The sequence below is a fragment of the Alligator mississippiensis genome, chromosome 6, assembly GCF_030867095.1.
Source record: "Alligator mississippiensis isolate rAllMis1 chromosome 6, rAllMis1, whole genome shotgun sequence".
NCBI classification, from domain to species: domain Eukaryota; kingdom Metazoa; phylum Chordata; order Crocodylia; family Alligatoridae; genus Alligator; species Alligator mississippiensis.
Window position 1 is genome coordinate 89,087,410 of NC_081829.1, and position 22,875 is coordinate 89,110,284.

Below are 22,875 nucleotides of genomic sequence, written 5' to 3' on the forward strand. Positions count from 1 at the left end.
GAATGGGAGTAGAATGAACATTTGGAAAGAGGTGAATAGAAAAGCATAAAAATGTGGTATGGGGTGTGGGGGGGGGGGGGGGGAGGTTAGAGAAGCACATCCTGAAATGAATACTTTGCAAATTAATACTAACAAAGAAATTAGCATAATTTTATCCTTAAAATAGCTTATCCATTAAGTTCACTACCATAGAATGTCCCATTTAAAACATGCCTTCTAAAGCAGTGATCCTCGGTGCTGAATATCTCAGGAGCCACATGAGCAGTCTGTAGTAACCGAAGAGCCACAATAGCATATACCCCCTCAGTGACTAGTGACAAAACACGCTGGTTCAAAAGAAAAAAAGTACCATACAATGGGTGGCAAATGTCCAACATAGTGGCATGGCTTTATGGCTTTATGAATGTACTTTATCCAAAGTAATGAATCCAGCTGAGAGAGAAAAAAGTTGATAGCATTTTATTGCAAAGAGAAACTGAACCTTTGGCAAAGAAGAGGGGTGGCTGTGTGTTATCCAGAGTGTCTTTCCTTATTTCCTGTGCATGGGTCTATTGCTCATGGTGAAGCTCTGTCATGCAAGGTGCAAAGTTCTCTTGTGTGATCCAATCTGTGCTTAATTTGTAGGCATGAGAAGGTGCAGCTTTAGGGCAATACAAACCCTGCAGTCTCATGTAGCTTCAAACTACCAGTGGCTCTCATTGCTCTATAGCATGTTTTGGTGCAGTTGCTTGGTTAAAGTGTAGGGGCTGGACACTGAACTTTTTTCACCGGGTCTCCAGAAGCTAACCCCCACCACTGGGCATGAGCACAGGGCTGGATTAACCCAGATACCAGCTGTGCCATATTGTATGGCCTCCAGCCAAAGGGGCCCTGAAAATTTGACACTTCTGTTGCTTGGGGGTGCACACAGATGTCATATTTGTTCCGGGACAAAATGCAATCATGCAGATGTCAGCACCCATTGTTCCAAGATAAATCCTAAACAAGTTTCCAGGATAAGAGGTACAAACATTTTTTTCCCAGGATATTGCAAAACATGTCTGTACAGTTGTACCAGGATTGCATCAGTGAATCAATGGCGGAAAAGCGGCACTGTATTCAGCTGCTCGCTAAGCCCTGAGATGAAGGGTGATGTGTATACATGCCAATCCCAGGATATTTTTGTTCTGGGACAAGCACAGTTTATCCTGGGATAAATGCAACACATCTGCTCTTAGCCTGTGAAGCAGCCAGGGAGTCCTAGAAAAGAACCTCCCCTCTCCTGTCGCAAACCCAGGGAAGGAAAATAATGCTGCTGCCATGAGTATCACAGAAGAGTGGGTGGGAAAAGGCCGGCAAAGTATGATTTCACATACTTGACCCAACTGTTGCTTAATGTGCTACCTGTGGGTGCCCCACCACGGACCTGAGCCTGTGACTGGCTCTGTGCAATTGTGCAGAACATGAGAAGAGGATGTAAAAGGCCCCTGCAGAGGGAGCTGCCAGAGTATAGCTGGGCACTGCGTGCCTGTGCAGGGCTAGAGATCTGCTTAATTACTTTACTTCAAAGAAGGGAGAGAGGGAAAAAAGAAAGACAAAGCCCACCCTTTCCATCCTATCATGCTAGTGCAATACCTACAACCCAGGAGAACTACTGGAATCCTGCTGTATCACAGCCCCCACACATATCACATGCGTAGAACATGGCCTTTCTATCTATTCACAGTCACCAATAAGATGGTAGCTCTTTGAGGTCCTGGGACCTTTTTTGAACTATGTTTAATTACTTACAATGCATTTGCAGTGTTATAGCAGCCAGTATCTCCAGACAAAGATCAGAGTCCCCCAGGGCAAGGAACCGTACATGTATATAACAAAATGAAAGTCTACACTCTAAAAATCTAGGTAAGATTACATCATGCATGCCTGCATTTTTTTAAAAAGAACGGAAATTAAACACCAAAAGTACGTTAAGACCATGTTAAATTTGCACAGTGACATATGCAACAGTCAGGAAAATGGTAAGGTAAGGATACCTGGACAACCTTTACTCTGCTTTAAAGTCCTGCTATGACAAAGTACCCATTGATTTTATGGTGTGTTATGATTAAATTAAACAATTTCCTGATCCTATATAATTATCAAATCACGTCATCTAATATCTCATTTTTCTACCATCTTAGGTAGATATGTGCATCCTGAATGGTATTTTTTACTCTGCATATAGATAGAACCTGCTATAAAAATCATACGTAGGAAAATACATAGTAAACTATATTGAAAATCATAGTGCATAGGGTAGTAGCAAAAATATTCTGGTAGATGGATTTAAGTAAATTACAACATGACCTCTTGTAGTGGCTGCATCACTGTAAGTGGTGCTTTATTAACATGTATTATGTAAAAAAGTCTCTTATTGCTTAATATAATTAAATATTTAGCAGTTAAAATGCTATCCCACAATAGCTGGGTGAATTATTTTGGGCTTGATGTCAAAATTGTTATACTTTGAATTGAGAATATTGTAGAGGTGAATTCTAACCCATATTCCAAAGGAAAGTTAAAAAAAAATGGGTTTTGGAGGGTTTGGGGTTTTTTTAGCAATTCTGGCTAATCTTAAGTGTTAGCCTTCTCCAGGTTCTAGCAGAAGCATTTGCTGTCTTCTTGATCCAAATGAGAAGAGCAATGTATGGGCTCTGCTGGAATTATAAAAAAAAGAGTATTTCTCATAAAAACCCAGGCTTGTTGAGTCAGAGACAAATAGAAATCGGACAACTCTTAAATGGAGACAAGTAAATAATCCAGGCAAATCCTAGAGCTATTGAAGTCAATGGCAAAGCTCTCAGTGGCCCCACTGAGGCCAGAATTGAATTCCTGAGATTTCCATCATTGACAATGTCAGTATATGTCCTTCCCCATAGTCAAAGAGACAGAAACAAAACAGACTTAGATTGGGGCAAAAAATTGTGCCAGCTGAATCTTTTATTTTGACCTTGAGTTTCCTTGTTTTAATTCCAGCTTAACCACTAACCCCTCATCTTCTGTTGGACTGGGGCTTGAGTGTCTCTGAAGAGCTGATCACTGGTACAAATCCAACCTATGTCCATTAAGAGATAATTAGGGTCTGCAATAAATGAGAGGGGTGTAATATTCCATTGTCACCCTTTGTCTGCTGTATCCCCAAAAGGGCTCATGACTCACCAGCATCTGAACTCCTCAGAGGTTCATTCACTGCAAGGCCAAGGCAGGTTGGCAGAGTGGGAAGGAGAATGTCATTACTGCCACATGTGACAAACATTTCTGTAGGTTTTGTCAATTTGGCATCTTTCCTGGATGCTAAATCCACTCTGAAATTTAGGTCAGAACTGTTAGCGCATATCAAATAAAATATGCAACCCATACATGCAGCTGAAACAAAGTAAACAACCAGACATGACCCCCATATCCAAACACTTTCCATCGGGTAAAGTATACACAACGATTTGTACACGTCATTTTTTGTCTAACAAAGATGAGATCTTCACCTTCAGTGTTATGTTCCTGTCCTTTGGCTGCTTGACTTCCTAGAAGCCTTCTGGTGGGTGTTGTTGAGCACCGCCATCAGCAACCAGGACTCTGAGAGGCGCTGTACAAATGCAGAACAACAAAGATGGTCCCTGCCCCAGAGAATTTGTAGTCTGAGCATAAGACAAAACCAACAAGAGGTGGAGACAGACAGGGGAACAAAGGGAAACAATGAAACAATGCTGGTTAATTTGATAGGTGGTGTTCTCAACACCCTGGCTGCCTTCGTTCATCAATTTATTTTTCTACCTGGCATTTGACAGGATCCACAATAGCATAACATTTCATTAGATCTTTTTCTTTGAATACTTTTGTCAAAATTATTAATAGTCAATAGAAAGAGGGAAAACATCTCTCTCTTCTGAATCTCAGGACTAATTAGAAGTGGCTATCTCCAAACATAAAAGCCCATGGTCCTGAATCATTTAAGCACTTGCTAAACTTTAAAGGTGTGAGTGGTCTTATTGACTTAAATAAAATATTCACATACTTATAAAGTTAAGGATGTGCTTAAGTGATTCACTGGACTGAAGCCTATATAAATGGGCCAATACATTTTACCCCATGTGTGATGCATTTCGCATCAAAACTGCCAAAAGCATTTTGGGATTGTAATGATGGCTTGTGGTTGTGGCTCGGCAAAACCATAAGAAGGCAAGAATGTGTCTTTCTGTTGTGCTTATTTGCCAAGAGGAAAAAATATTGAGCATGGCGCTTACACTCATTTTTGTGACAATGCTGTGAGTAAGAAATGTACATTAAAAAAGAAGGAAAACCCATGAATTGTAAAAACTGTGCTGCAGTCCCCAAATTGTCAAGGTAACTGATGTGGAATTATTATTCATAAACAGTCTCCCTCCCACCCCCATCCCCAATTTACTGAAACTGCAATTATTGGCTCAATCACTTAGCATTAAATATCAGACCACACAGTGTTCTTGCAGCCTGATTTTCAAACGTAGGCACGGAGCAAGATTTGTGTGCTCCTGGCTTATGCAAGCAAACGCCAGATGTGTGTGTTAAAAGCGGGTCATCACATGGTCAGGTTAGGAGCTGAACTGCCCTGGTTTGCTCACTAATACTTGATTTGCTTGTGCCTATCTGGTGCTTGTGTATGCCTCGCTTTGAAAACCCTGCCCCATACTAAATTAAGTTTCTAGTTAAAAGTAACTCATGTTAGGCTTTAAACCATAGCCTGTAAAACATAATGTACTGTAACACCCTTTTTTCAGCTATAGCTTTTAATTTAGGAGTATTTTTAAGAGCATTGTGTACTTGAACTCTGCGCTGTTCCCAGGTACCTAAAAACTAATTGGAGTATTTAGTCTAAATGTATCTTCTTTTTACCTTGGAGAGGTTTAATGCCTGAGACGTGGTGATAGGATTAATTTTTGGAGGGAGATTAAAAAAAAAACAATCCCCTATACATTCCCTTGTCTAGTCCAAGCAGTCCTCACCGCCCTTAACCCCACAACCTCTTACTGACTGCTGTACCTCCCTGTCCACTTCAGGATACACTGTGTGAAACTAGTGTCTAGTTCTGCCAAAATGACTGGGCATTAGCCCCACTAAATTAAAAGGGAATTTGCACAATAGTAATCACCATTTCTATCTGAAGGTGATTGTGCAGTGGGAGCCCTTGATTAGTAGTTTTTCAGGGCAGGGACATGGCACTTATGTACCCAACTCCTATTTAGGTACCTAATTTCCTATTTTCTTGTATAAAGTATCTAGCAGCTCTTGGTCATTATGAATAACAACAGTAAAGGTGTTCTCAGTTAATAAAGTCTGGATTCTGCTCTGGGTTTTACTGTTATCACTCTGGAATAATTGCACTGCTGTTATTGGTGTCATTCCGGATTTGTGTAAATAGAAGTCACAGCAGAATTTGTCCTGATTAAAGTCTGTAACAGTTACCAGTCTCCTTCTTTTCAAACTTTGTATACTTTCACGAGGTTTTAAATTTCCCTGAAAAGAACATTACTCTAAAAAAAAGTAATAACAGAATGTATTATATATTACAAATATTGAACACTTACTGAAAAGGTTTATACTATTTTACACACACACACACACACACACACACACACACACACACACACACGTAGAGTAGATATGTTATAGTATATTTAGTGTCCTACCTCTCTAAAAGAGAAACTGCCAATAGACAGGTTAACACTGGAAGGATGGAAGGAGACAACAGGATGATGCAATGCCAAAGACATGCCATACTCAAATACTAAATGGAAAGTCTAACTTTCAATAATTACAGAGAGTGCACTACAACTCAAAAACAATCCAAAATGTTCTTACTTTCCTTATTCTATTCATGCATGCTGATCTGTAAAACAGTACATGCCTAAGGTGGATTTCGCTCTTTCCTATTGTGGTGAGTAATGGACCAAAATGATCACTTTTTAATTTCCATGTTTAACCTTGGGCCATTGATTTTTCTTTTTATCCAGTCTTGACTTAGAGAAGAGTTGCTCTACAGATGTTCCCAGTTTATTATTAATCTAGCCCATTTTGGAGAACTGTGGACGGGTCTGTTCTTAATACAGCACAAAGTAAACACTTCTAAACACTACTTTTTTTTTCCTTTTCCTTTTAAAAATGTTGAAAAAAAATAAACAATAAAAGAATAATAAAATTTAATAATTACATCCAGTGTACACAAGATGCCTCCAAATGAACTGAGAAGAAACATGGAAAGGCAACACACATGCATTCTTAGTGAAAGTAACAACACCTAGGTTTTTTCATGCTATCTCAGAAAAATGTGGCTTCAAATACAAGTTTTTCACACCTGCAGTAAATAAGGCGATTGGTAAATCACAAATTTGGAACCTAATGATATCTACTAAGGTAAATGATTAGTCCCATCCCACTTGAAAATTGATCAGCTTCTTCTATTTATCATTACACTGATATATTCCCTTTTGAGCTAATTAGCCCACTCATCCCTATGCAATGTATTTAGCCCAAGTGAAGACTGACAGTTCTGTAAGGTCCTGTTCTTTTCAGTATAAAGGATTAGAGTTAAAATGTATTTGTCTTAAAATTTTGTGTTATGGCAGCCACATGATGGTAGATGAAAATCACTGTACTTCAAAGCATATCTAGTTTAGAATTAAATTGCTTATATTTTAAAGCGTCCTCTTTCTAATACTAAATTAATAACAATATTCCATAAGTAAAACTCTGCTACTCCCAAAACACATGTGAAGCAAAGGTTCTTTCCTCTTCCAAGTATCTGTGGCTTCCACATTTACCATTTCAGTTGGTGTTTTTTAGAAAACGATCTTCAATGAACTGAATTAATTCCAGTTGTAAATTTGAGACCGAAGTTGTAGTGTTAATATACTAATCCCTCAAGTAATATCCATAATTACATTCCTTCCCCATGCCAGTCTCTGTTTGCCCATGACTCCATTATATCTTAAGCAAAGACCTTGGCAGTAGGTCATGACACCACATTCAAACACAGGCACAGTTTGAAGCATCTGTAGGCTTCAAAATAAAGTACAATATGTAAGCCCATAAAACAAAAGAGAAGTTTGGACTAGTAAGCATGAAAGTTTGGGCTATACCAAACATGTGCCATACCCCATCCTCTGAAGTAAGCACTTGGCAATCTTGTGGCTGAAGCAAGGCTTATCATTTATTACAGTATTTATCATGTTTCATTACCATGTTCATTATCCATTACACCATTATGGTAAAGATGAATAATAATAGCTATTAGCATTTCTATTACAGTGAGGGTAATGGGTTACATTGTGCTATGTATTTTACAGCAAAAAAATATGACAGCTTCTGCCTCAAAGTGTTTACACTCTTAAGTCCCAGATCCTGCAAAGACTTAAGCATGTATTTCATGTCATGTGAGCGATTAATTGCATTCAAAGAGACTACGTACCACGTGGGAAGTTAAGCATGTATGTTAGTCTTTTCAGCATTGGGGTCTAATAATGGAAAAAATGCAATGGGAGGATACAATCCACAACAGTGGAGTGAACATCACAGTGATGGAATAATTTATAAAAGCTAACTCTGGTGCTGGTATTTATGAAACCCACTGGGCACATCTATGCATCTTCCTAATTCTCCAGTTTGTGGCAACACTGTATTTATGGAAGATGGGGTGAGTGGCAGGCACAGCCTTCTTTTAGGAAGATGTCTCACTTACCCAAGCGACTTTGGGTCATACAACCTGTTGTACAAGCTTTTCGGGTTTGTTGCTATGCTGGTGTATTCTGCATTAATGAGATTTAGAAAAACCCTTATTCCATCGTATATATAACTATTGGTGGAAGAGGCAGTATCTGCTTGTAATGATGCCCTCATTTGGGTCATCTTTAAGGATTAAACTTGAGACCACTAGATCTCAAAGTGTGAGCCAGATTTGGCTAGCTCAAAGGAGGCTGCAATGGAGGCTATAATGGACTCACAAGAGTCCATTGGAGGCTATAATGGACTCACAAGAGTCCATTGGAGGCTATAATGGACTCACAGGTCTCTTACAGGCTCCATCCACTCGAGACTGGATGCCTATGAGTGTGCAGGAGTCTTCTGACTACTTGTATCTAGCTGGACACCTTCTGTCCATGGAGGCACCTTGAATCCTTTTGAAGGCTCATTTCTTAAACAGTGAATGTGGCATACCATTGTTTTCCTTAGGCCTCCACCCTGCGTGCCAGCAATCCTGTTTCAGTCCAGGCTCTGCTGATCTCAACTGCATCTAGTCATATGTGTAAAGTTAAGCACATGTATAAGTCATTGCAAAATTGGGGCCTTTACTTTCTTCTGCCCTCACAATGCCTTCTGCATCCCATTCCACCAGAAGTGGCTGTTTTTCTGTCCCTAAGGAATACAAATGGTCTCCTGGATGGCAGTAATCATTTAAGCCACTCTATCATTGTCTGTTCTTCTATAAACCATACTTGAATTGTTAATAAATGCTATTGGAGCGGTTTTATGTAGAGGCAATCCCCTTGATTCATGCACTGATTTTGACACGGTTGCAACTCAGAAGACATTATTTCTGGTTTGCACCAGTCAATGAAAGGAGTTAGAAATGAGGCCAGATCTTTTGATGGTGATAATGGTGTAGGCTCACAGAAGTCAGGATGGTGATGATTTACAATCCCATTCCATTGGAAATGGAAATAAACACAGATGATACTATTACCCTTCTACTATCCGAGCCTTTATCAGAGGTGGGTGACTGAAGATATGAGCTCCTAGCACCTCAGATCTGTTGATGCTTGTCTAAGAAAGCCAAATGCAAAATCGACATCAAGATTTGGAACATGAACCACAGCGGGGCACAAGCAGGGCTCCAAAGGAGCTTTAGTTCTTTCAACATGTTATGTTAAGCCACATACAAAACAATTTCGGGGCTTCTGCCTCATTGTTTCTACATATCGTGCAGGGCAGTGTACTGCTGTCTAGCAAATAATTGCACATGATGTAATTACTCTGGGGATTATATTGTTGTTATTAAAAAACCTTCCACCCCTGGCAACTTCCATGTAAAAACTACATTAAAAGAACTTCAAGGCAGAAAAGTGAAGTTTGGAAATGACAAATGTAAAGTTGCCTTATGATCCAGTCTCTGATTACGTGATCACATATGTATGTTGAATAGTGAATGAAGCAGAGTTGGGTAGTCCAAGTGAATGAGTTATGGCAGAGCCCTGTCTGACTCACTACAGAGGTCGGATGATATGCAGTATCTGAGACATGTGGCCATACAGCAAACAATGAGCATAAAAATAAATATTGAACAGCTGTTTCATTTGCTGAACCCAATCCATCTTTTACACGGAGCAAGGCTGAGTTCTTGCAGGAAAAAATAGCATATGATCATCTTTGCTATATATACACACATACACACCACACAGATATATCAATATGCGGTACTTGGTATGGCTGGGATATATTCTGGAATCCAGACAGTTATAAGAATAAAAGACATTTTTAGAGTTTATTGCATTTCTGGCAACACGTGTTGGCTCAGAGAAATAGTAAGGGAAGTGAATTAAATACTACTAAGAATATATATATATATATTTATAGCACTTTTCATATGAGGTTCTCCAAACACATTACATAAAATTAAACAAAACAACCTTCTGAACTAGGTAAAGACACTGTTTTATTCTTTACCTGTTTTATTCTGATTTTTTACTTGTTTTATTCTGTATAGTGAGATGAAGCACAGAGAACTTAAATGACTTATCAAAGGTGTCGAAGCCAGGATTAGAACAACTGAGTTTTCAGACCACCTTCGATATACTAGTTACCCTCCCTTCTGGGAAACCTTCTTTAGTTCATGTTGGTTTTCATGTTCTCTTAATCAAAAAAGCAGCAAAATTGTGAAGTATATAGTTAACTTTAAGCATATGGCTTCTGGCTTAAGGCTCTGAGAAGCATATGAGAGTGAAATATATGAAGTTTTCAAAGGCAAAGTATATTCTTCTAACAGCGCAAGACAGCTAATCAACTGTACCTGGAATTACCTGAGTAATAAAGGATATTCAATAAAATCTCCAGTGTTAGTGGATGTTAACATGCAGTCTTCCAAGGAGCACAATAGATTTAAATAATCTTTACCAGTTTCTGACAATCTGATATTTCTTTTAAATATCATGCAAGTCACCTTTTGTTGAGCCCGTGACACAAGACTAGCTGTTGAGATCTGGTATTTTAAGTGGAATATTATTTATCCTATTGGTAATAGCAGTTGTACCTTATAACAGGGAATATCTTTCCAGGTAAAGTTATGTCTTTAGGAAACCCATTCTATTAAAATAAAAATTAAGTATACTGTTGCCTTTTCTGACCTGAGCAGTTAGCCTGTATTTGATGTTTTTTTAGATTTCCCTTTGGAGCAAAAATGGATGGAGTTAGGTGTTTCTTAGGTACAATCATGGTTATATATGGAGAAGTCTACAGTGTCCTGTCTCCTTGCACATAGTAGGAATAAACAACAAGCAGCACATTCCTTGTTCCAAGTCCAGTCCTGCTTCTGGCCAGCTCTCTGCTTCAAAGAACTTCCCTCTCTCAGCTTTCTGCCAGAACTCATATCTTCAGTGCTTCTCTGCTTTTTTCTGGCTTTCTGCTTCTCACACACATACTAACACAAACGCATACCTTCAGTCCACATATCACCAGTGCATATTCACTGTCCATATGTCACTAATACATACCAACACTTCCCAACCCTTGCATTTTCTATCGTTTCCCAGAGGAAGCCCTGAATGAATCCGTTTCTGCTCCAAGCATTTGGAAGGTTATACTCAAAGTCTTGCAGAATAAATGTTTAATATTGACTCCTATCGTCTTAAAAAATCTGAGTGAGAATAAGACAACATTACAGACTGAGGCAAGTTTATTATTACAAATACCTTATTAAATCTGAATTGCAAAGGCATTCCAATTAGCTCATGGTTAGGAATCTTTTATGTTTGACTTGCATTTAGACTGATTACTGGAATAAGGCAGACCCTGTATAAGTAATTGGCACAAAATAAAAGCATTCAAGCTGCAGAAACCCTCCTACAGGCTGGGTTCTTTCAAAAAATATAAATAAAAGCTTCCTATCTCTTCAAGCTCATGAGCTTTCTCTCTCTGCCCCTAATAATAAAACAACCCATTGATCTCTGGTAGGCCTACTGGTATCACCGTTGCTTTTCTACCTATCTCTTTCTTCTCAACAGCAGCAGGGGGCCTGCTTCCTTTTCACTCCTTATCCTTGGATTCTCCACTCCCACTGCTGCAAGCCTCTCTAGTGATTTATTTATGATGCTTAGTTGTGGATTGTCTCACACCTAGATTTTATGCTGGCTTCACATGCACTCCCTGTCTCTCTGTCATGACTTTCTCCCTCCAACAGTCACATTTATCTCTCCAGTAGTCGCATGAGTGACTGGGAACTGTTCGGTTTATTGGCCTACTGATATAGATTTTTTTTAATACCTCCATATGTTTGACACAAAGGCAAAGGACAACTCTTCGCAGCAGGGTCTTGCTTGTTGGGGTTTATTCTAGGATTATGCAGGTGTCCTTCACAGACCCCTCCACTATGCTTCCTTTGGCTGAAAGTCTATCTGAAGTGGAGCTCAGCATTGCAAGATGATCCACAAGGGCCCCTTAAAATCAATCAGTGGGTGCTAACAGATGTGCTGACAGATGTGCAGCTCCCCAGTCTGACTCATACTGTTTCACAGAAAATGACATGAGCTAGACTAACCCTCCGGACCAAAGAGGCATTCACTGTTGGATCCAGAGGGTGGAGGATAGAGCTCCACTTACCCTAGCTCTACCCCCACTCCCCCCAGCTCCTTTGCTGTCTTAGGATGGGTGGGGGAAAAGGCAGGGGAGTGAGGTCCATTTTGGGGTTTGCTCAGCCTGCAAAGGAGTTGGGGGGCTGGGTGGATTGGAGCCCCTTACCTTTAGAGGGTACCAATCCACCCACCCTACCCTCCAGCACAGGCTGGGCAAGCCCCAGATGAAACTCCCTTCCTGCCCCCACCACCCACCTGCATCTTGAAAACAGCACTGGGGATGGGGATGGGCTGCTTCAGCCCAGCTCTGCTCCCAGCACACACCAACACAAGTTAATGAAGATGCTCCACTTTATAGGGTTCATTTGTTGCATGATTGGGCACTTTTTAAAGTGCTCTGCATCTGTGCAGTTCTGCCAGCGCACAGCTGTAGAGCAGTTTCAGCGGCCAATCACATGACAAAACATCACTTCTGTTAGCACCCATAGGGAGTGGAGCTTCCAGCAAGGAAGCATCACTATGGCAGTCTGGGGTTGTGCCACTACTTGGGTCACCGGCAAAGGCAGCAGTGTCACCAAACCCTGTTTTCTTCCAAGGATAAGTCCTTGTTAGAGAACTGCTATCCTCCTGAACATGGATAAATTGATCCCTGGAGGACATGCAATGACCTCTGAATATGGCTGTCTCACTGACAGTTACATGTGAGTTGTTGGCATTTTGATGAATCCAAGATACTTGAGGGTGACCAGGATGTCTCAGTCCAGCCAGTGTGGGATCTCCACCTCACCTGTTTTAGGGCTTTGTATGCAAGAAAAGATTAATTCAAGTCTGCCATATGTCTGAAGAAAGGAAGTCTTCGAATGCTTTGGTATCCTCAAGCCCTGTAATATGACAGACGTATGCATTATATACAAAACCATGTAATTTTACACCAGCAAAAGATGTTAGAAAGCTCTGGAAAATGTCTCCAGTCTCTGTAAGTCACGCTGGTAATGTCTGCATCTTGAAACCGTAAAATAGCACAGGTAGGGCACAGGTCTAGTAGTTCCCTCAGCAGGATGACTGCTAACTTGGATGTTCTGCATGAGTTATCTAGTTGCCAGCTGCTAAGGCTTGGCTGTAGTCTGAGAGAGACAGAGATCAAGTGATACATCTTGTCTCAAAGCAGGCAGGTGCAGATTCCAGATGTTCTGCAGGAGAGCTACATCACTCTACAGCCAAGGTCTGTGATGGCATACTGCTGATAACTATTGCTACAGTCCCTTCCTGCTATAACCCTGTAACCACATGAAGATCTCATATTAAGGTCAGCAGGATATTCTGGATACCATTACTATCCATAAGGCATTTCTTCTGTGTAATCAAAGACATTTAAAATTGATGGAGGGGAAACTGAATTTACAATGCATCTCTGCCAGTAGCCACAAGCACCCATGGTTATCAGCCAGCACTAAGACTGGATTATCCTGGTTAGTGTATATTAGACCTTAGTGGGCATATCTACACATGCCGGGGACTGTGCATTTGGTACTGCAAAGTCATTTGGTACTTGCTTCAGAAAGTACCAAATTTGTGCAGTACCCGCTGGGGTACTCTGCAGTCTGGGCAGCACACAGTTACTTTTAGATGCTAAGTTGCCATAGCAATGAGCTACAGTGACATAGCTCATCAGTCACTATGGCAATGTAATATCAGCATCAGTTTGTGCCTGCCAATGCGATGAGCTATATCACTGTTGCTCATCACTGTGGTGATGTTGTATCTTGTGTAGATGTACCCACTAACTGAATTATGACAAGGAAAGTATAAGCGGTTCATTACAGGACATGTTAACCTTCAAGATAAGGCAAAATCCAGCTACTGGAAGGCTCCATTATCCTCTATAGCATAGAGAAGGGAAGTATAGCCAGAAGGGACTTGTCTTAGGAGGCTAACTGTGTGTCATCCCAGCAACAGGACACGGGGACCTAGCTGCCTGAATAACAGACAGCCTAAGAGCTAGGGCTGGAAGATTAGAGGTGTAACTCATAATTTTGGTGCCCTGGGCAGAGGAAGGAAGGTATGCTGAGCTATTACATCCTTACACAGGCTGTTTCCGGGCAACAGTGACAGACTGCTGCTGTCTTGGTGCAAGCTCCAAGGATACAGGGCTGGGGTGTATCAGTTGGGATGCACTGGTGCACTTGCACCCGCTTTGATTCCTGCTTCTCCCAAAGTTCAGAACCAAGTACCTGGCAGTGGCAGCGCTAGTCAGGCAGTGCTGAAGGAGTCAATTGACTTCGTGTCTCATTATAATCTACCTGATGGCTTCTAAACTCTTCATTCCACAGGTGTTAATGGCCCTCTCTTTTTCAGTGGGCTTGATGTTCTGCTCATTAAGATAATCTTTGTTCTGCAGCTGCTCTTGGTGATGCAACTCCTACCTCACCGCCCTACAGATTATTTTGCACTCCTTCCAATGCAGTTATATTTGTTTTTGCTTCAATTTTAAACTGAATAATGCATCCCTGGGCCCCTAGTGTATAAGTATAGCTTCTAATTTATTTTTAAATGGAGAAAAGCATGCTGTTTCATATGCGATGATGTATCTCACCATCTGCACCTCCTGTTTCAAAAATCTAGATCCGCCCATGTACCTTCCATACCTCACAGGCAGGAGGAGGACATTGTGAAAAGGTTAAACTGGGACACTAATGCTTTTATACCTCTGGACTTGACTGCCCAACAAACTGAACTGTTAGGTTTCACTGTTTTGTGGGGTACAGCAAGCGTGCTTGATGTGCTTGCACTTGTTATTGTTGTCACCCTTAGAGAAGGAATCCTCTCTGCTACTGGCAATGGTCTGGATGGAGCCTTAGGCTTAATATCCCTATGGTACTTGTCCCCAGACTCAAACTACGCTGTGCAGGAAACAGGTCTACCATAGCACTCAGAGCAACAACTTCTTGTGCCTGTCTCCCAACATGTGTTTGTACAAAACTTAATACATGGGGCCTCAGTCTTGGTTGGTCCCAATAGATAATAAAGCAGAACGTTTTACTTAAGCAACACGGACTCTGTTTCAGGTCAGTGTTCTTGGTGGGTGTTTTCAAAGATGCAAACAGTGAAGATGCCAACTCAGGAAAGGGTTTTTTAGCATGTGTGTAAGTCCATTCCTATTCTACAAAGCACATGGGCACTTGCTCAGCCTTACAGTTAAGCATGTATTTAATTGCTTTGCTGAATAAAGATGCTTTCCTGAACTGGGCCTAAAAGTGTTACATAGCAACAGGATATAACCAGAGCTGTGTGTTAGTAAAGTATTTATTGTGTGAATGAGAGATATTCCCATGGACTGCTGTCTATTTTAAATTAACTTTGATTTTTATGGGACTCTGCACTAGAAATCATTGCAGAACTGTTAATACTAAGCTGATAGTAATTTAAGCATCTATGTATTGTTGGAAATATTTATCCTGGCTATGTATTGGTAACTGTTTTATATATGCATTTACTTTTCACATTAAAATAACCAAGAATTCACTTTTGCCTAAATCTGAACCATTATGATTAGGAAAATGTAGATATGTTCCTCACTATGTGACTCCAATAATAAAGATGAAAAATCCTCAGGCATCCCAAACAAGTTGTAAACTAGGGAAAACAGTTTTGAACTACCTTAATTTAAATGTTTAAAAGCAATGTCAGGGCAAATTAAAAGCTCTGGGGGCAAACCCTGGCTCTATTGAAGTCTATGAGAGTTTTGCTGTTAAACAGAGGCAGAATGTCATCCTCCTTTATGGCTCTGTTTCTCATACCAAGAGAGAATATTTTCTCAGGGTCAGAGCAGGAGGCTAAAATGGCAAGTTGTAGGTTATACTCCCTGTCCTGCTAAATCTTTATTTGCAATAAACAGTCAAACAAAACACCTCCCGCCCTAAACTTCTGCAGACTACAGCCAACTAACACACAAAAGAGTCAGATTCCGCTATTTGCCGCAGATAGCACTACCGGGGCATCAGCGTAACCAAAAAGGTGTTCAACATCTACAGTAAAATCACCAGAATTTGCTTCCTTTGCTTTTCACTGATTTTATACCAAAGGGGCCTGCTGGCAGGATCTCTTAGTTCAGGTAGATGCCAGGCCAGGTGACTCCCCTGGCATAGGGGCAGTGACACACACTAAATTTGTTCTGATTCCTTTAATTAGATGACAGTACTACAACATGCCAGATCTCTTATCTAACCCAGGTGCCTTGTTCTTCAAAGTTTTTTGAGATAATACAGGAAAAGAAATTACATAATACAAAGCATTATTATGATTACATGCATACATGTAAAACTTTGATTAATATCCAGGGGAATAAGGTGCCCAAGCCTGAGCCATTCATCAAGTACAGCTAGTAAATAGAAGGAAAAAAGTTCTGGAGTCAGTCAATCAGAAGCAGCAAGTCAAGTCAACCTGGCAAAGGGAAGAAGATTAAGGCTTAAATTTTCAAAGCTGCTTAGGGGATTTAGCCACACCATTCCTATTGAAATTAAAGCAAGTCATGTCACTAATGTTTTAAAAACCTCTTCTTTACAGGGCTCTAGACAAAATGATTCCAGTTTCCATTCCTCTTTTTGCCTGTTTGTCCTCTGAATTCCCACTGCCTGTACTCCCAATCCTCTGCCCTCTGTGGTAAGTGCAGCATTTTGCACCCGCTGATTTCAAACTTTATTTTGTAATTTATAAAAGGTAAAATGTTGCGACTTAAATCAGGGTGAATGTCTTTTGACAAACATGAACCGTCTGTGAACATGTTCCAGGTTGTAGCAACAGGGCTGAAGGAGGTAACTGGCTTGCAGCTACAAACAACATTAGGTACACTTCACTCTATAAGGTTAACCAGAAAGGAAATTACGCAGAGCAAATTTTCCTTGGTTAAAGCTTTCCAAATTGTATTTACATTTAATTAAAAAGTTGACACATTAGCCATTTTTTCTATGCTTTTTTTTTGCAGATTCTGCCCTAGTTCAGCATTTCACTATCAGATGTTTAATGATAATCTTTTTATAAATAATAAGGTATTTATACAGTTTTGCCTTTAACCCTGGGGCTTGCTTTATAAGCTTAATAAGTTCCCAAACATATTATTAAGAGCTGCTGACAAAAAATGAACACTGAACCAAAGTGCATTTTGATATTAGATTGACTATTCCTCAGGAACCATAGGATTGCATGTTAAGAAACCAATGAGTAGTCACCATGTAAAATTGACATTATCTGTTTCAAAACTGGAACAATTTCTTATCTAATGTGTGTGTTTATACTGCACCAATCACAGTGGAATCTACACACTAGAAAAATATCAAAAGCACAGAGTTATTTTTTTAACTGACAAGATTTTGGATGTGTCAAACTGAGATTTCCTGTAATGAAGTTGATTTCTGGAGTTAGGTACTCAACCTTTCTCAACATCAGGCACCTTTAAGATACCTCCAATTAAGCAGACAGCTATTTAGTTTCTGTTAGTAAAAATGATGGATTCTTTGCTTTTTAATTGTGGGACAGGTTACACAAAATGAGCTGTTAATTTATTTCTGAAGCTGATGAGATTCTTGTTTGAATCACTAGAACCACTCTAGATAATTTGTTCCAATGTGGTTAGAAAGTTTTTTCCTGATATCCAGTCTCTCTAGTGCTACATTCTAGTCATTCATCCATCAGCTATCAAGAAAGATGTGTCTCCTATGTACCCAACTATCAGCCCCAGTGTTTGAGGATCTTATTCTGTAGAGCGTGGCTGCTGTGAGAAGTGATGGTTTTCCAAAAGAGCCAATCTCTTTGACAGCTTGGACTAATTCCCAGGAAGAGCTTTGGAGGTTAGGATCAACCCCTGTTCAGTGGTGAAAATTGGACACGGGGGTGATATACTCTCCTCTGAGCCTTGCATTACTAAGCAGGCCAGTGCATTCTCAACCAAATGAAGGGTTTTCAAGGTCAGTGTTTTGCAAAGAAATACATATATATAAATTGTGGAGGCTGTGAATGCTTTGCTCACAGTAACCAACTGGAAACAGAGAGGCTGGGGTTGCTGCGTCAGGTGTAGGTGAAAGAGAGAGTTATTAGCAGCTATAGTTGTTTAGGTATCCAGCAAGAGGAATGGTCCCCAAGACCTCCACACCCGCAATTAGTGGTGGATGATGTTTTGGTGGTGGGTAGTCTTTGATGTGCTTTCTTTCCCCCCATAAAGCATCATTTCCATCTAAACCCAGCCTAAGCCTCAGCCAGCTGCCTGCTCCCAAGTGATGATCATTCTCAGTTGCTGTGAGGAATTATCAGCTCACTTATTAAAGCACTAATTAATAACTTATTACATTTTCACAATAGAAGCATGTACACAAAGGGCCACTGAGTTGCGCATTACAGCAGCAGAATATAATCGACAGTGAAACAACAACAAGATATATTCATGTGGTGCCCAGACATGCCCATGTATTGTGAGTGAAGCTGCTAAGTGATGAGTATATGTGTTGGATATTTGACTGGGGTATCTTAGAACAGAAGAAAAAAGAAAGTAAGTAGAGTGGAGGAAAGAAGGTGTTTGTTTTTTTTAAAGGATAGATTGTTGATTTCTAATTCCCAATACCACAGGGTAATGTGAAAATTCAGATATCAAGAGCGTCCTATGGAGATACAGTACCATAGGATATGGGTCTGATAAGAGAAATCTCATCAAATTGTAGAAGCATGCAGTGTACATAATGTTGTTTCACCTGTCAGCATCACCGAGCAACTTGTGTGGGCATAGATGACATGTAGGGGGAGCACAAAGGGGTATGTGCCCCCCCCGCCTAGATTTCTGTGCCAGCAGTGGGGCATAGGGCTGCAGCTCAGCGGGAGCTAGGGGGCAGCAATGGTGAAGGCAGTTGGAGTTGCACCCCCCCCCGCAAAAACTTGCACGTTGTCTATGTGTATGGGTACTAGTGACATAATTTAACAAGTGTGATGGAATAATCCTGAATATGCCCACCCAAAAGAAAACAGTTTCTTATAGTGTCATTTTTAACTCACTAACTGAAGCTCAAATCTGTTGTGGAAAGAGAGTTAACTAAAGAAAGAGGGCATAAGAACTAAATAGATGAGAATTTCAAGGCTGCCCCAATATCCATCTGAAGAGAAATGATAAGAAAAATGACTTAGTGAAAAAAAATCCACATTTTGTGGGAAATGAAAGTCAGATTCAAAATTTCTAAGAATTCTGCCCAGCTCTAGATGGGAAGCCTGGGTTCCAGTGATGGCCAGCAAAGTTAGAGGGCAAGTTATCCTGACGAGTGGCAACCTAACTCTCACAAGTCATGACAAACCCAGACACACATGGACACACATGGATCAGGACTGACTTTCAAAGGACAGGTTATGGCGGATCTAATTTGCAGTCAGCGTACCGCACGTGCACAAAATGAGCTTCCACCAACAAGGATACTCAGGACCCAACATACTCTGACTTCTAAAAGATACAGAACAGCTTCCCCCTAGTATTCCTTGGCTTTCTACCATTTCTCCAGGAGTCTGGGCATTGCACAATCTCAGTGCTCCACTTCTGACACCCTGGAATGATCTTATGTTCTCTCTTTTTAATGATCCACATCCCCATCTAATCGCCTTTTCTATTGGGTTGTTATAAAGTCGGAGCTTCTTCCATCTACACCTCAAATGGAAGGGAGGGGCTTTATCCCACAACATCACTGGTTTTTAGGGACCTAAAATCAGTCTGCCTCTGAGGAAAAAGCATATTCTGGAGATGAAAAGTAGGGACCTGGGTGATGGGAAAGTAGGACTTCTCCCATCAGCTGCTCTCTCCCATATCTGTACAACTAGGTTGATATTAGTAACAAGTGATTATATGAGAAGCATTCACACATTGTGAGGAAGACCTAGATGTTTAAAGGTATTGCGGCACTAAATTGCTATTGATTTCTATGAGTTAGGTCCCTAAATACTTGTGACGGTCTGGGTTGATCCACTTTGGCCTGAGCAGGGGTGGCCAGCCTCCAGGCTCTGCAGATGTGCATGCTCTGTAGGCTCAAAGCAGTCCGGAGAGAGGGCTCGGCTGTCAGCGTAGTTGGTCAGTGTAAAGATTTAGCTGCACCACTAACATGAAGAAAAAAGGTGCTGCCCAGCCAGATTCCTCCGACTGAAACTGAAAATGCATCCTTAACAACTACACTTCTCAGGGATCATGAGGAAAAATAAGCAATCAGAATAATGGATTTGCCAGCAGGCTGATCCAAAGCTCCCTGAAGTCAATAAAAAGACTCCTGCTGAACTGAATGGGCTCTGGATCAGATCCAAGTGCCTTATACTGCTGACCACCCTGGGACATTGCCCCATACCTTTTACTAATGGGAATGGAAAACATTTTAAAGGCACTCAGGCAAACGCATCCATTGATTTTAATGCAGCTTGGCCCTGGACCAGTCTGGCCTACTACAAGCATCTGATTACTAAAAGCCAGAAGTAACTTTTAGTATTCCTCAAACTGCAAATGAGGCACACATGGTCCCACATCTCCCCCTGCCATGCTCAGGCTCCAGCAGTATTAAGGAATGGCTTTAGATCCTTTGCTTTTGAGGCCGATCCAGTCTTCCAAGCCTGTGAGAATATAGATGAATCATTATCATTGTTGTTGCTATTATTGTGATGCTGCAGGAATTGATATCACTGGAAATCATCACACACATTCATTTTCAGCAAGGCTAAACTTCTGAACTTCTAGAGTTGTTTCTTTTATGTTGCCTTCCACAAAGACGTTCTGTCCACTTTAGCAATGCATGGAGTAAGGGTGACAGCCTGTGGCAAAACAGAAGAATTTCAATACCTTAATCCTATTGATTTCCACTTTCTTTTGATCTTGGCTGTACTTCCTGCTTGTCAGGCAAGACAGAGGTGATAAAGCTTGGGTCAAACTCTTTTAGCTGCTGCGAGGAACCTCTGTTTCTTTTTTCTTTTTTTGCTTTTTATTTGTTTCAAAGATGAAAAATTGGCTTTGTTCCTCCCACCCCTTCAGCCTTCCCCAACTTGGGGCCCTAAGGCAAATAGCAATAAATAGCAAAATGGTCCAAACGGGTGCCATTTCTGATTGCAGAACTTGAAGGCTCTGGGTCTGGCATACGCTCTTCCAGGAAGTCTCCCCCCGTGCTTGTTCTGGTGGGATCTCAGTCTGGGTTTGATGCCAGCGGAGGAAATGGAAGAGCAGCAAAGACAGCTGCTTCAGTACAAATTCTCTGGGTGCATTACTCTTGCCCTGTTACTGTTTATCTGTGGCATTGGGCTGATAGGTATTAAAGCCACTCCTGAGCTGAGGTCTTCTAGTTGGCAGGGCAACAATCTGCTATCTCACCAGCAAGGCAACAGACTTCTTGCTTCTAATAACATGTTAGTCATTTTTCATTCCTGAAATTTCTATGCTGGGTTGGGCTTTTTTTTTTTTCTTCTTCGGCTTGAGCAGTAGGGTTAAGAAAATCTATATTCTTTCTATATTGTGCCTGAATTAATGAAATAAATCTTCTTTAAAGTGATGTTAAATGAGTCACAGATGGTTCTGCCCTTTTACAGGTTGCAGAAATGGCCCATTACAGTTCTTTTAATTTATCTGGGGGGGGCGGGGGGAGAGGAAATAAATGCCCTCTTGATCCCTTTGCAATAATAATCAGAAACACTCTATTTGGGGTCTAATTTATCCAAAATATGTATTGATAGTTGCAATGAAGAATATGTGACCTCTTTGGAAGTCACCAGTGGATGGAAGGTAGATAGTTTTTATAAAACCACATTTAATAAAAAAGAGTGTTATATTGAGTATGTTTGCTGGTGTATTTAAGCATATGGTTTCCATATCAGGAGCTAAGATGGCAAACACATGCTTTACCTTCTGACTAACCTTTCTTATATTACCCACTCCTTACAAACAGAAAACTGAGAGAGGCTTTTTGTTGGTTTTTTTCAGCTCTGATTATATGAAATGGTGCTGAAGAATTTTCAAAAAGAGTGTAAAGCTTATACCTTTCTATTTATGCAGAAAGAAGCGACGAAATACAGTTTGGCTCTTGGTCTCACCCCATTGACTCCCTTTCCGTCTTGCTGGGTGTTTCTCTTAAATTTACTGAGTAATGATTTCATGCTTTGTAAACTCATTCTTTAAAATCCTGCTCCTCTGTTGTCAAATGTGGGTGCCCTAACACAGGGCCCTTATGTGAATGCTTGAATTAATACTTGAATACTTGAATTAATAGCCTGATTCTCCTGGCAGTCAGTAGCTACAGTTACAGGATTTCTGAGTGCTCAACACTTCTGGAAATAAGGTCAACTCCCTTGTTTGTGGTGCCTACAGATGGATTTGGGGACTTAATTTAAGCATCTAGGCTTGCACTTTTTACCCCCCCACCCAAGGTAATATTTCCCCCTCACCCCTGTGACTAGTTTGGCTTTTAATTCAGAGCACACTAAAAATGTTACGGACAGAAACCATAACTCTCACATAAACCAAACCCTCTTTCTGTAATGCAGTTCCTGGAATTCAAGAGTTGTAACCAACTGTACCAAACTAGTGCCAGGGGGGACGCATCAATAAGAGGTGCATTATTGGCTTTTTTATAAGAGTGCTTTTAGTTTTCCAGCGGCAAATGCCCAGCTCTTTCCATCCTGCCTTTGCAAGCCCAGTCACAACCCCCTGGAGCCAAGGAGCAGTGACTGCCCTGCAGGATGAATGATCCACAGCCAGAGTTCAGGGCTCTCCCTGATAGCACTTACTTGCTTCGCTTTAGCCAGTTATAAATCTCGTGGTGCCATTGCTTTTTCGTCACTTGCCTAATCCTGTGCCCTTCTTTTCATGTGTTGTAATTACTAACATCTGCTTTCTGAGCCTGAGCCGTGCGGAGCTTGCAAAGGCAGCTTCCACCCAGAACAATGGCAACAGCTGTTTCATTTACCCTTGGGCCAGCGCTTCCTGTTCAGTCTACAGCTGCCCTTCTGTGTCCAATTTATGTTCAGGGGGGTGTCGGTGACCTTACTTTCTGGG

General features: G+C 40.9%; 1 long non-coding RNA gene across 6 annotated transcripts in view; it reads left to right on the top strand.

Annotated features, from left to right (window-relative positions):
• Positions 1-22,875, top strand: part of LOC132251218 (uncharacterized) — a 59,693-nt gene that overhangs the window by 7,226 nt on the left and 29,592 nt on the right. For 2 of the 6 annotated variants that reach the window (XR_009463130.1, XR_009463129.1), the window contains exon 2: positions 16,398-16,493. The exons of 3 other annotated variants lie outside the window; for them this stretch is intronic. This is a non-coding gene — a long non-coding RNA (uncharacterized LOC132251218). One more of the 6 variants, XR_009463133.1, reaches the window with a different exon arrangement.